This window comes from Chroicocephalus ridibundus, chromosome 11, assembly GCF_963924245.1.
Source record: "Chroicocephalus ridibundus chromosome 11, bChrRid1.1, whole genome shotgun sequence".
Classification (NCBI taxonomy): Eukaryota; Metazoa; Chordata; class Aves; order Charadriiformes; family Laridae; genus Chroicocephalus; species Chroicocephalus ridibundus.
The window spans coordinates 1,719,459-1,734,125 of NC_086294.1; the positions used below are offsets into that span (position 1 = coordinate 1,719,459).

The 14,667-nt window shown below is 39.9% G+C and overlaps 1 protein-coding gene across 6 annotated transcripts in view; it reads left to right on the forward strand.

The window, feature by feature from the left end:
- Positions 1 to 14,667, forward strand: part of LOC134521820 (protocadherin alpha-C2-like) — a 195,237-nt gene that overhangs the window by 156,915 nt on the left and 23,655 nt on the right. The gene's annotated exons all lie outside the window — the stretch shown is intronic.

The window sequence follows — 14,667 nt, forward strand, 5'->3', positions numbered from 1 at the left end:
TCTGGTGCAAAACCTTCCCTTGGCTTAAATGGCTGTTTTACCTGGATAAAGGGTTGAGGAGCAACTTCAGGATTTGCAATTAGAGTTACAACATATCCATGAATTAATGGTCCCCAGCAAAACCTGCATTGGTGTTGCAGAAGGGTTGTCTGCAGAAACAGATTTGGAAATTAATATAATATATAATTGGCCCCTAGGCTATAATTACCTGAATTTTGTGTGCTCCTCCTTCTGTTGCAGGCTTTGCAGGAAGACACAGCTTTGAAGGGTGCATAACTATTGAGTTTGCATTTGAAAATGTCACCACAAGTACACTCTAACCTTTGCAAGGTGTTCCCTCAGGCTTTCAGCTGCACTAATCATCCTTGACAGAGAGCTTAGTGTATTACCTTATACCAAGTTCAGTATGGATGCAAATATTCACCCAGATGTTTGCTTGCTGGTAATGCAGATTTCTAAGTCCATGAAAGTAAAATCAAAAGTAGGATAGTGCCGTCTTCTGAGGAGGTCCTTTGGCATTTGTGTCCCAGGGCCCTGTTCCACTATCTGGACTTCTCCCTGCTATTCTTTTTGGGTCTTATCATTTTAGAATCACTTTGGGAACCTGAACGTCACTTTGTTTAAGAATGGCAGTAACCCTTGGCTCTTAGTGCCCTTTCCCTCCATGAGCATGCAATGAGGCACTTGTGCAATGAATGCATCCCTGTCACACGTGCTGCTCTGCATGTTGGTGGCTATGTAGGGTGGAGAAAACTGTAAGGCATAGTGAGAGGAGAAGCTGGCAGGAGGCCCTGTGGAGCTGGGCAGCTGGAGATGTGACAGTCCAGGTGCCAAGACTAACACTCTGGCCCTTAGACTGAGCATTGTAGATCATTGTTTTCCTGTGGTTTTTATTTCTAAGTAATGTATTCAAACAGGTTGTAAGAAATACCTTCAGTAACAGGAAAATTTTCTGCCATACAGGAAGATAAGACTAATTAAAATTGCATTACAGAATATCCATGCTAGTTACAGCTACCTTTAAATCCAATTTTTGAGAATAAGGTTACTCACAAATTAATATTTTTTCCTGCACAGTGAAGACTCATTTGTTTTTTCTTTGTCCACTCCCGAGGGATTAGTGACCCTGACATAACATTAATTAGCCCCTATTTTTTTTTTTTTAGTGAATTTCAGGTAATATGGTTCTCCTCTATTTGTAAGCAAAAGCTACAGATATTTCAAGTCCTTAATAGCAGACAATTCATAGGGAGATCTCAGGCTTAATGATTGTGTTTATTCTCGTAGTTTAAGTACATCATCATGCATCACACTTTCAGGAATTTACTACCACTGTTTTAGAATCCTATCTGCAGTTTCCCACAAATATCTCTTTCAATGCTTCTTTCTTTTTATGGCTTAAGTTCAAGACCTGTAATATTTTGTATCAGGTTAACATACACAGGTGATGCTTTTCAGAAGAGATTCAACTCATTATGGTCAATTGCAGTCAATTGAGTCAGCACCTGGATTTGCTCCTGACATATCATTTGCATATGAATGGAGTGCACCTGGTTCCAGATAAACTCCTAGATAAGCTATTTGGTATCTCTGTTATCATCAGCATACTGTGACAGCTGCAGGTTTTAACTTCTGATTACTAGAAATCACTTCAAAGCCTGTTCTGTGCACACATTCTTCATGCAGTTGTTTTAGTCAATTGATTAATCCCAATCAGTTTGTCACTAAAACATTCTTTTTATTTAACAATCCACAAAAGCCATGGGTAAGATGCCTCACAGAGACAGATTCAGAGAGTTAATCAATGAGAGCATTCAAAGATGATGTCATAGGAACACTTTAAGAAGGATGAACAAGTCAAGTGTTAAATCAGTAAATCCTTAATTCCTAATGCATAGCTGTACTCAAATATCACGTGATGTTTCAGCAAATATTTGTTGCCCAAGCTAAACCTGGTCCTCATTTGACTGATAGCACTCCTATTGACTTTATTGCATATTTCACCCATTCAAGGGACAGTGAATGTCGATCTGTCATTTTTCAATTTTCTCTGCATTCTCTTATGCACCAGTCAAATACTTTGTAGGTTTGTAGTCAGGGTACTTCCAAGTGAGGTGGGACGAGAAGGCTCAAACTCCCTATGGGTAGAGGATAGCATTGTGTTTAGCTCTCTGGGGCATCTCATTTGTCCCCCACGTGCTATATAGTGAGTCCAGGAAATGCAGGCAGATTTCTGGTTTTTGCTCTATGTCCTTTGACAGATTTGGTAATTATATCAGACTTCCTAAAGGTGAAGTTTGTCTCCTGGATGCCTCATTTGGAATAGATGGAGCTTGATTTGCAGAAATGGTGGGATCTCGTAGTAGAAACTAAGATGAATAGATACTTTCCTCTAAACATACAACACTGAGGATTCTGCATAAATCAGACTTATGCATAGTTCAGAACTTAGAATTAGTGGGCATTAGACAAATCTGTATGTACTTCTCTGTGCTCCAGGTTCCAGTCTACAAAACAGAACTGGTAATATAAGTGCTTCACAAAACAGTCTAAAGATGAATTCATAGCACATATAAGACTCAGGAGAATGATAAGGTTTTGTGATGAAAAACACTCATGAGGATTTTTAAATCCTCTATTCAATGTAGGCTTTATATGTGTGCAGTAAATAAGGCACTGGGCCACACACTCCATATATAGAGGGGAAAAAAAATACTTGCATTCAGACAACTCTGTGAGCAAAGAGGAAGGGACCAAATGGAAAGATCTACATCTGGAATTTGGAAGCATGTAGGTGAAGAATGTGGGTGAAATACCGGCATCTCTGAAGTCCATGGCAAATAGCCCTCTGACTTCAAGGAAGCTAGGATTTCAGTGTCTAGCCTTACAAATATGCACGAGGGACTGAATTAAGGTCGCATAGGCAAATATAATCCTAAAATATGCTAATGTTATGCTTCTAATTTTGCAGTGGTAACATACTTCTAAATATATCTGTCATTTTTGTTTCCTTTTCCCAGGTAATCCACTGGGGAAGAGTGGTAGCATTGTTTTTTAAAGCACACTTACGAAAAAAACAGTTATATTGTGTGACAATCTACTGACCTCAGCATGGGCAGTAATGGTACATATGTCCTTGAACTGGCCAAGTAAACAGCCGTAGTAATATTGGCTGCTACACCTTAAGAGAAATAAGCAGGAGAGACAGGTTAGCTGTGGGTTTCATAGCTACTTGAAAAGGTAGGGGAGTACTATAACCAAGAAATCTAGAGATCCACTCTAGGTCTCAACTGTAGGTCACGTATCTATATATGTGCTATATCTGTGTGTGTGTATACGTTTGTATCTATATAAAATCTTTTTACAAAGATGTATATAGCTCCTTGTTTTCCATCACCTCAAGTCTGACTTTTTCAATGTTTGTTCTTTGAAGTTTGTATCTATTGCAGCTTTCCTCTTTTATTCAGTTTTTCCTGCTGCTCCTTACCTCCTGCCTAACCGTGACCTTTTTACACATGCCATGCTAGCCAGGGATATTCCATGCCCACATACTGTCTCAGACTATAGAGACTCTTAGGTTTTATGCTGGGAATTACAGTTGCTGTGAAATAGATTTATGTTGCTCTCATAGGATGGTTCTTGCTGCAATCAGCTGGAATGAAGAGGTCCATCAATGGGGCGTGGGCTGTAGAAACAGTGATGAATACTGAAAATTAAATGAGAAGCAACTATAAATATGGCAAAGAAGCAAAATTTTCTGAAAGGTAAAGTCAGTCTTCCTAGTAAGTTTTGTACTGTTGGTTTAGGGTAGAGTGTTGTGAATGGAATGACTGGGAAAGCTGTGAAGAAAGGGAAGGGGAATGCTTGCATGGATTTTAATAAAAATATCCAAGAATACCTTGATAGGAGAAGAAATTATTATAATTATCTAGTGTAAATTGTGGTATACACAGTTCTATGTTTTACTATTCTGTTTTGTATGTCAAGCAAGTAAATCCTACTTGAATAAGAACATTCTGTCAGAAAGAGACACTTTCTTCCAATGGAACAGTATGAGAAGGACCCACATGAGAGGTGGGGCATTAGTGAAAGCAGGAGAGATGTGAGCAGAGAAATCTAAGGACATGAGGGAGGACACTGGCAAAAATCTTGGAATAGGGAGGTGAGCAAAGATGATCTGGTAGAGGGAAACAATTGGAGAAGCTGGCTAGAAGGTCTACAGGAGGCAGGTATCATTGGGAATGGCACAGTGTAGACCCTTAAGTGGCTACTGAGCATGGGTCACTGTAAAGAAGATTGGCACGCCGAGACTGGGTAATAGATTGTGACGAGGGGGACAGAAAGCCACACTGCAGTTTGTTGTTCTTTTCATGGAAAAATCATTTGATCTCTCTGCATCTTTGAGTCCATTTACCATCAGCAGAGAAAGAATGAATGATAATTTTTTTTTCAGGTTAACTCTTTCGCAGTTGCGACAGACACTGTTCTTGAAATTCAGCAGGCATAACACTCCATTTAAAAGCTCACAGAGCTCACAGGAGAGCACAGTACTGTCTTGGCCTCTGAAGTATTTTTCTAAAAATTCAGTTTAAAGAGAAAGGGCCTAAGAAAATAACTCCGACAGTTATGAGCCCTCAGATATTATATTTGTCATATGTTGTAGCTTTACCCCGTGGTTGTAAATGGAGAACAATTTCTTCTTAAATGTCAGTGAGTTTCTCTTCACCTTCTTCAAATGACCTTCCTTATCTGGAGAAAAGGGTTCTAATTAAGACTTGTCAAGCAGTCACTGCAAAAAATGTTCAGGGCCTGAAAGTGCTGCTTCTTTGAGACTGTTAAAGGTTAATTTCCAAATAACAGCAGAGAGCACTGGTCTGGCTTAGCTTTAGCAGTTCATTGACTAAAGCTATAAAAGAGTAACTAATCAGCAACCCAGAATACAAAACTGGGATCTTGGTTTGCTGCAGAATGCTGCAGCTGTTTAAAATGGAAGGAGCTAGAAAATGCAGCTGTGTACATATGTATCCCCTATATTTATTTTAATTAATAACCAATTTTTTATGGAATTTCATAATTCCAGCTTTCAAAACAAGAAATACCTACATATCAAAATACCAGTCCTAAGAACCACACCTGAAGTGGTCTAAGAAACACTGTGATGATATGTGTAATATTTTTAAAGGAGAAAATAGGGAAAATGCAGAGCAGCCACGTTATTCATGTCTCTCATGAAAATTAGTCTTCAAATCAGTAATTTAATAAATCCACAAAATGAAGGTCATAAGCAGTTTAACTAGTTCCTAAGCCTACATAGTAAAGTATCATAGAGATTTGGTTCACAGCCTCTAGTAATAATGGAAAAAATCATCCCCATAAAGCACACTAAAATCATTATTTAAAGCTGCAGTATCTCTACCAGCTCAGTAAAGTCCAGAGAAGGAAATGATGCCAGCTTTCTCATGCAGATGCAGCGCAGTGATGCTATACTGAAATAGAAATAATCTGCAAGGACCATGTAAGGCTAAATCCCTTTCTTTTATCTCATGTTTTGACCTTGGTCACTGAATTCTCAAGTTAATGCCACCTAGTTGCTGAAACCTTCAACGTGATGCACAGTCCTCAGTTTTGCCCCTTCTCCCAGTACACTTCATTCCCAGGATACTCCCTGTATAGTTCCTGCTCTTGGCTTTCAACTTCTGTTTCCTCCATTTTGACCTCTTTTCTGTTACCGATCTGGTTTGACAAGTATGCGCCTCTCTCTTCCCTTTTTCTCTTCAAAACTTGTTTATTTCTATCATCTAACCACTCTGGTCTCTTCCTGCTCATCTGTCCACTGTGTCTCCCCTCGGTGGTGTTGTTGCAGGAATGCTGAAATCTAGATCACTGGCTTGGCCACACATCACGTTTTCAATATCTTGCACCGAACTAAGAATTTTCCGTGACAAACGCTTCTCATTTCTGACAGCCTGATGGAAGCGGGAGAGGGCTGAGAATTTCAGATGCTACTTGGGCTGAAAAAAAGCATTTTGAAATCAGAAAGATTTTTCAAAAGAATATGTCAAAAATAAATATTTTTATGACAGATGCAGCTTGGCATACTAATTATTATTTTTTTAAAAGCTGATTACTCTTCTAACCAGGAACTCATTTGCTTCACCGCATACAAATGATAGTTGAACCAGCAGTTTGGGCTTTCAGTATTTGCAGCCAGGAGTAGGTAAATTAATGGGTTCGTTCAGATTTCTGTTCATCTGAGTGGACAAGGAAAGGAGGGGAAGATAGACTATATTATACAGAAACTGCAGTCATGATTTGGCTAGTGTTAAATTTACTTTCTGTTATTTTGTTATTTTCCTCTTAGCTGTAGAAAACCCATGACTGACCTGAAATAGCATTTGTGATCTCTATCATGGGGTCCTTTATTTTTTAGTGGAGTGTAGGAAGTAAATTAGATGACATGGATGAGAGGTTTAATAGTGTGTGATACCTTAGTCCTTGAAGACTCAGTGTAAGAAAGAAAACAACTAAATTCAGAATTTGAAAAAAGCTAATGCTGGAAACTTCAAAGTTCTGTGGTCTGTTTGTCTTGAAATATTTGTCTAAGAGTTCATTTTCATTTTGACTATGAAAGAGAACAGTCTTCAAAGAGTTTATGTCTTCAGACACTGTGGAGAATTCTTGATTCCACCTGCTCCAAAGATGTGTGAGAGGAATTAACCTTTCTCATTAGCCCCAGGCAATGCAGAATGCATTTGTGCATCTTGTCATTTAGTCAAGTCCCTGTGCATGTGCAGCCCTTCCATTTAGATTAAAGACGCATTTGTCCTTGACTGGAGCCAGTTGTTGAATTTGCCGAAGTGGAGATGACCATGTCCAATTTCTGATCTCCACATGGGGTGATTGGTCCAAGGCAGGTTTATTGAAGGTTCGTGTAAGACTGATGGCTCCAGCTGAGATAGTAATAACACAGGAAACCTGCAAAATTTCTAACGTCTGGCATAAAGTAAGTGTAGCAGGAGCAAAAGGCTAGTGGTTTTCTGTCACTGAGTAGTATGAAGCAGGTGTTCCCAAACTGTGGACAAAACTTGCTGCACCTCAAGACTTTGTCATTTAAAGGAGTGATAAAGTAAGAGATTTTACACAAGCAGTTTAGCTGGCTATAATTTCTATGTTTAGGTGCTAGGAGAAAGTTTAATGACAAGAATTCCTCGTCTGCTTAATTAATCTTTTCCTATAATAATCTCTTTCCTTCCTCAAAATGGAAGTTACAGTTGCTCCTAAAAATTATTTCTCATTTGACAGCTGTTACTAACTCTACTCTTTCTTTTAAGAAGAAAGTAACATTTCTTGAAAAGTATTTAATTTTGATTATGGTTAACTTTGTTATGTCTGTAATGGCCAATAGTTTGTTAACTCTTTTGAATCAAACACCAAAATCTCCATCTAGTTTATCAGGTTTCCCACCCTGATTAACATACCATCAAGAATTAGTCATACCCCAAACGGTGCTGTAACTGAGCAAAAAGGCGGGGACGGGGATGACACTTCTTACAAAAATATAGATTTGCCAGATTATGTGATTGATTCCTAGACATCTGGTAGGAAATTATTTTGTGAATAAAATAAAGTCCAATTTTGAAATCTAAACAACTTTTTCACTTATCCATTGCTATAGGCATGTGCTTCTTTTTGATCTTGGTAACAATACCAGTGAGTTTGCCTTGCATGCTTACTGGTAATATTCTGTAGCTACACAGAAGACATGGATTTTAATTCCCATCTCTATTACTTTCTCAGAGGTTTCAATAAATAAATAGGAAAACCACTCACTCTCAGCTGTACTACCTTGCGTTATGATCTTGTCAGAACTTATAAGCTAAACAAGTGTTTATCTGGTCAGTACTTCAGGGAATTGATGGTAATCAAATTGTTTCCACATGAGCTTACAGCTGCTTTATTTTCTCCTTATTGTGCCTCCTTTTTGTGTGTGTGTTTTCTGCTCGTTTTTTTTTTCTTTCTTTCTTTTTTTTCCTTTTTTCTCTACTGCTGTGGTCTTAATTTTATTCTTTTTGGATTTTCTTAAAAGAAAATATGCTCAAGTAAATGTTAAAACAACCTATTATATTAATGATCCCAGAGGGATTTCAACCCTGTTATCTCTTGCAATATACAATTCACTATCTGATGGGAAATAGGTGTTTAAAATAAGGAAGGTTCTAAGCAAATACAAGAAATTTTCATCTGGAATGTATATTGCAAGCGATGGAAGGAGAAAAGAGGTTGAGGGAGTACAGACCACTGTGATATTACATCTTCCTCTAATGGATGTCTGCCTGTGTGCAGCACTTTGCTGTACACAAGGGTCATGAATGTATTTTTCATGTGTTTATTTTTATAACCAGGCATTGCTTCAGCGTCTGTTATTAATGTTGTAGTGTGGCAGTGCCTCTCAGGTCAGATGGCGCTACACAAAGCTCATACAAATAGCAAAAGACAAACCTTGCCTTAAGGAACTTGCCACTTACATGAGTAGGGCAGACAAAGTCTGGGAACACAAGGGAAAGGGAATGATCATTATCCTGGTTTAAAAAGGAAAAAAACCAAGGTGCACAAAAATTAAAGTTATTCTTATCACAGAGAGCTCTATGGCAATGCTGAGGACTGGATCAGCATCCACCTTGCCCAAAATTTTCTCATTGCAGCAGGGGTGAGAAAAGGATAACAGAGCTGTGAGCCCGTCTTGGGGCATCCTTCCCTGCTCCTCTCCAGCCTGCTGAGACATAGGGAGCCCCTTAGGTTAGGGCTTCCTGAACACTGTGTGATTATTGTTTCAGCCTTCATGTTTCACTCCCATGTCAGACCTTTAGCAGCTCACAAGCCCTGCTTTTAAAGAGGCAGAGGCTGCTTCACGTTCCTCTTGGCCGTTGTTTCCCTGTTTTGCACCCCCCAATCTCTTTGCCTTATCCTTGCTTTGGTGGGAGTGCCAGGGTAGCATGGGGCTGCACAAAGCAGACAGCAATACTGCAATTCTGTGTATATTTTTCCAGCACACATTCTGACTATTTATGTAACGGTGACCTAGAGATGCTGAATTTACTTTGAGAGCTAAACTCTGAACTCATTCGGTCATTACTTGTGTGCACTCAGGGGGTGTAACGAGAGACGTAAAACAGTAATAGCGGCACGCAAAGGCAATCCCTTCATTATGGGGATTTAATTCTCAGAAAATCAAGGCTCTGGCTGTGGAGGGAATGAATCTGAGTGCAGCTTCTCTGCTCTTGTCTTGTATAATTACAGTCACCCATCCCTAAAAGCATTCCCTCTTAGCATGCACACACGGCTAGCAAAATAAATGGGTTGATTAGGAAGAAAACAAAACCCGCAAACCCTTTGTGGTCTTGTAAAAATTGTTTCCATGCTTTTATGCTGAGAAAAATAGTGTGCTACTTCTACTTGCACAGGTAGATAGGACAGATTCAGAGATACAGGGGAGAATTGGCGCAGCCTGTGGGGCCTTGTGCAGAGCCCACACAGTGCTGGGATCAGATACCAAGACGCGACCAGAGCAAAACAGTTAACGGCAGCAGTTCATCCCACAGCAAATGCTGTCAAGGAGGCTGGAGCTAGAACAGAGTTCAGTGGTAGTGCTTTGAACATGATGAAATTAAATTGCTTATATTTTCATTGAGTTTGTTACTAGGAACCGAGCAAGTGCTTCATTTGCATTTGTTAGTGGCCCGGTTCTGTCTTGTGCCTGCCTCCCCTGATTTGGTTTTTGACTTTTAAAAAAAGGAGCTTTTGAAATTGCAATTAAGATTTATTGATTGCCATGGTTTGTCCCAGACTGGCTACCAAAATCTGGCCACTGGCAAGCAAATCCTGTGCTGGTGGATTCACAGGCTGTCTTGGAGTGTGTGTGCTATGCTGTTGCATAGAGCGGGGTGGGATTTGAGGGACTGCAAAGGGAATTCAAGCTCCATGTAAAGGTCAGATCTCAAGCACATAATACTGAAGCAGACACAAGATAGGCTGCTGCCTGGGCTGGGAGTGGCACTGATTAAATACCTAATTGTGCAGCTAATCTCCTTAGGCTCACTTAGACAATTAATGGCAAGAGAGGTCATTTGCCCTTCCCTCTCTGCATTTGTCCCTTGGTTACTAGAGCTGGCCGAGGGATTTTGCCTCAGGTTATACCTTCTTATCCTGTAATCACACCTCCTTGGCCTAGTGCCTGCTCCTATGGATTGCTTATTCTGGCTAGGTTGTTCAAACCTTGAGAAAGAAATACCTAGTTATTTCCAAGAGGCAAGCTCTGATCTTCAAGTAATTTCAGCAGGTTTTTCACATTTAGATTTTTAATATATTGGGAAGCACTTGGAAATCAAGAAACCACAGACTGAGATGAAAAACAGTCAGGAAAGTCTTGAACCTTCTTTAGTCCTTGATTCAATTTTCTGATATTTTTGTTGCACATAATCACTTGCATATGGCAGCTCAGCTTTAAGGAAGAACAGACTATTGTAAGACTTAGAATAAAATTAGAGCGGTTTTGAACAAAGGCATTGAGTGGAAAATGGCAAAACCTGTATTAAAAATGTTATCATAATACTGAAAAATGCACAATTAACAATTCCTCCCCCAGGTTTCCTTCAAACACTGCCCACGGACCTTACAACATTACGTTTAAGACAGAAAATCCAAACTGGATTTTTCATTACCAAGGAACGTTACACATTAAACACATCTCAGGATTTGCAGTTGCAAATTACATTCCTCTCCCTCCTGCTCTCAGTTTTTCACTGTCTCATGCTGTATTACTTTGCCATGATCCTGGACGCTCCCAGGAGCAAGAGGCTGTCATTTTAGTGGTAAATCAACTTGCATGCCTATAGTGCTGTTTAAGTGGTCAGAATGAATAACTACTGTAACTGAATACATTGTCTTCAGTGTTCACCGTGCCATTTCAAACTGCTCCCATTGTCATCTCAGACAGTATAAGCAGACAGACTGTAATGGTAAGCAGTGTCCTTTCCAAATGCCTTGAGTCAAATGTATTTGTATTCAGTCACATGTAGAGGATAAGCCGGCCCAAAGAAGTAACCTGCAACCACGGCGTGCATAGACTATCAGCAGGAGGCGTGTGCCAGCACCACGCTACTGATTAGGTTTCCAGGGGATTTATTCTCTCTAGTTATCATATATAATGTCATCTCTTCATGGCAAAAATTACCTGTTCTTGGTAGTTTATTATCTTGCTGCAAATTTATGCTAAGTATGTAGCAGAGTCTCCCACATGTGTAGCTGGAAACAGAAGAATTAAAATAAATGAATAATATTAGTGTCAGATTATCTGCCTCAGTTGTTCCCAGACTTTTCTGCAGTTGGGAGAAGTAAAGCACCATGATGAACATCACTGTTTGCTTTTAATTAAGTTTATTTCCTGTGGGGCAAGTAAGATTACGGAGTTTCACAGGGACCACACACGCTGTGGTCCACTCTGGATCCCTGTCTTTATGGCTCTGAAGAGTGCAGGTGCAGTTACATAGTAAAATGTTTTGCAGCAGCGAAGTTTGGAGACAGAACAAAGCACATTTCTGTTGTTCCACGCTGTAAATCAGTATATCCATCTCAGCGTACAGACTTTCAAACTGCAGCTAAACCTATCTGGAAAGACCCATTAATAGGAAAGAGAACTACTTCTGGGTCGACAGGCAAAATAATTTGGTGATCCTAATCCACTTCCCCACAGGCAATTTACCACATTGGAGAAAACACTATCACAACTGAAAATAATTGGCAGCCCTGGCAGGGAGGCCAGTGGGTCACACAGACTAAATCCGTACAGGTCAGCTTCTGATCTTTTCTGAGGCATGTTGGCTAGACAGCATGATGGGAAGCTCGGAGCATTTCTGCCAGCTTTGTAGCTGTTCTTAGTGGAAAATATATTCCCAGCCATCAATACTGATGCTATGATTGTTTATTTCTTGATGCATTTTTATGACTCTTTAAATTATATGTCGAATATAATTTTAAAAGCTTAATCCTCATCCATGTTTACAACAGACCTCCTTATTCTTGCCTGGTATTTTGCTTTTTGCCATTCCTAGATGGCAAGTGTTTCTAACAGACATTACAGAAATGGCATCTGGGTCCTTCATAGCTATGATGTGAGGTCAGCCCTGGCTGAAGATCTTAGATAATAACTTCACTCTAATCTGCAGACTCTCCTTTCCGTTCGTTCATTTCCCTTGATTAATTTGAATTCAGTGCTAGTTTAAGAACTCCTCACGGTTCCTTTATGTGCAGTTAAAAATCATCAGAGGGTGGAATGCAGGTAACAGTAAAATGTAGGTGTTTCTTCCTGTTTCATGCTGACCTTCCAGGCAGCCTTAGAGTGCACTCCACTTGTGCATTAAAGGCAAGAAAGAGGCAGTTAAAGAGTCTAAAGTATCTCTTAAAGAAGAGCTGCAACAACCCTATGTTAACTAGTGCTCAGTACAAAAATCACCACCAAGTTGGCCTGCAGAGTTGCTAGGAAACCAAAATAAAAATCCCTACAAAGCACAGTGATACCATGAGCATGACAGATTTTTGCCTTTTTTTTTTTTCTGGTGATGGTTTAGCAAGCTTGTGGAGGATGGACAGAGGAGAGAGGCTGCACAAAGAAGTTTGGAGGAAGCACTAGGAAGCTGTTCTCTGTCCTGATGTCTGTAGTCCTTCCTGTGTTGCAGGCTTACTGCAAGTAATTTTAATTTTAAAAAGTCAATTTTCAACTTCAGGACAATGGTATACTTCCCTGCTGTGACCCAGCTAGTATTCCAACAAATATGGAGGCAGCTGGCAGGGAAGACAGTGAAGCTTTTAGCAGGGAAGAGCTTGCCTGAGTTTCAGGGAGGCTGTGTGGACTAAATGGGTGGGCTTTGTGTAGCTCCATATCAGCTTATAGCAGTCTAAGTCTGGGATTTTGGGTTTTGCTTTTTCTTTTAGTTCCTGCCAAACATTCCAGTCCTCTCTCAAATCAGTGTTGTTTCTCCTCTGACTATAGAGTTAGCTGGCTGAGGGAGCTGATCTGCCTGAAAAGGCTTGTGTAGGCTTAATTTTCAACTCAATTACCCGCTGATGAGAACTAATACTGGCACAAAACCGGGTAGGGATACTACAGACTAAATGGGTTGAACTGCATCTTCAGAACAAAGAAGTGTTGTGCTTGTAGAGAATCAACCTTGTGAAAACATGGTGGCAGAAAGAGGAAACAAGAACTAATCTTGTAGAGTTTATCTTAAGAGATAATGAAGACAAAAAGAAGATAAGGACTTTCATTTTCTGAAGAACAACACAAACAATGAAAGAGATACTATGTCCAAGAATAATGAAGCATTTGATAAGGGGTTTGAGAAGTATAGTAATCCACTGACAGAATTAATTCTTCTAAAATATGTTATTTTTGAAGTATATTTATGAAGTATAATTTTGAATAGATATCTGCATGTAGAACATAGAACTCCAGCACTGGAGACACTCATTTCTGAAATTAGAGACGAGATACAGATGGGTTACAGCTATGCTGTAACAACAGCTTGGGCTGTGCTCAGCGTGCATGGCTCCTCCATGTTGCAGCGAACATGCAAAAATACTGAACAGGTTTCCTTATGCAGAGCCTCAGGTGTGGATAAACATTGCAACAGTCAGTGAACCTGGCTTTGGGGCCACTCAAAACCAAAAAAAATCAGAAAAAACCCAAGATACAACATCAGAGAAATGCTCAAGTCTGTAGGAGATGCATCAATATTTGACTGCTATGAACACAAGGCAAGTGTACCAGGTCAACATGTAAGAAACTTAGAATCAGGAAAAAAACAGATGTTTGGGTTTTGATTTAACTTTGGTCGCATGTGATGCAAATGATACCATCCCAGTTGGTCACACAAACTTGTGAGATCAAGTAAATTCTGGTTGAGAGAAATTACATGTTACATTTAGTTTGTCACTTCCTGGGGGAGGTAGCTAAACCAGATCAGCTGAATTATGTCCACCAAGTTCCTTTTTCACTATTATCCAAGTAGCTTATCATGACTACTGGAAATGCTGACATCTGTGTTGTAGGTGGAGGCCAGAATACACAGAGCCATGTTCTGTGTGTTCTTAGCGTGTTCTTAGTAAAGACTACAACATTTGCCCTGTGCTGGGAAAGTGACCCTGTATATGGAAACAGGTTTACTCTAAATCTGGATACTGTAGCTACCTAGCCTAAGGGAAAACTAGATACTAGAATCCATGTGGTGATGTGGAAACTTACAGTGAAGATGAGACCTATGGTATGATTTTAGCAGACCCAGACATTCTCAGTAGATACAGTAGTCAAAAAGAGCTGCCAGGCATTCAGCTGCTGTGTGTGCAACCAGTCTACTTGATCAATGGCCAATTCCATTTCAGATGGATTGTGCTGCCAGCTGCAATATAATCAGCAATACTGATAAGCAGCAATATTGGATTGGAGAACGTGACCAAATGCTTGTGTTGTATTAACAGAACTATTTAATGGCTAGTGGGCAATTGCAGGCTGTTGAGAAGAAACCCACTAACCATGAAACACTACTGCTTGGAATTCATCATAGCAGGCAGAGTAAGCCTTGCACGTGGTTCAGTGCTGCATGAGCAATTCACAAG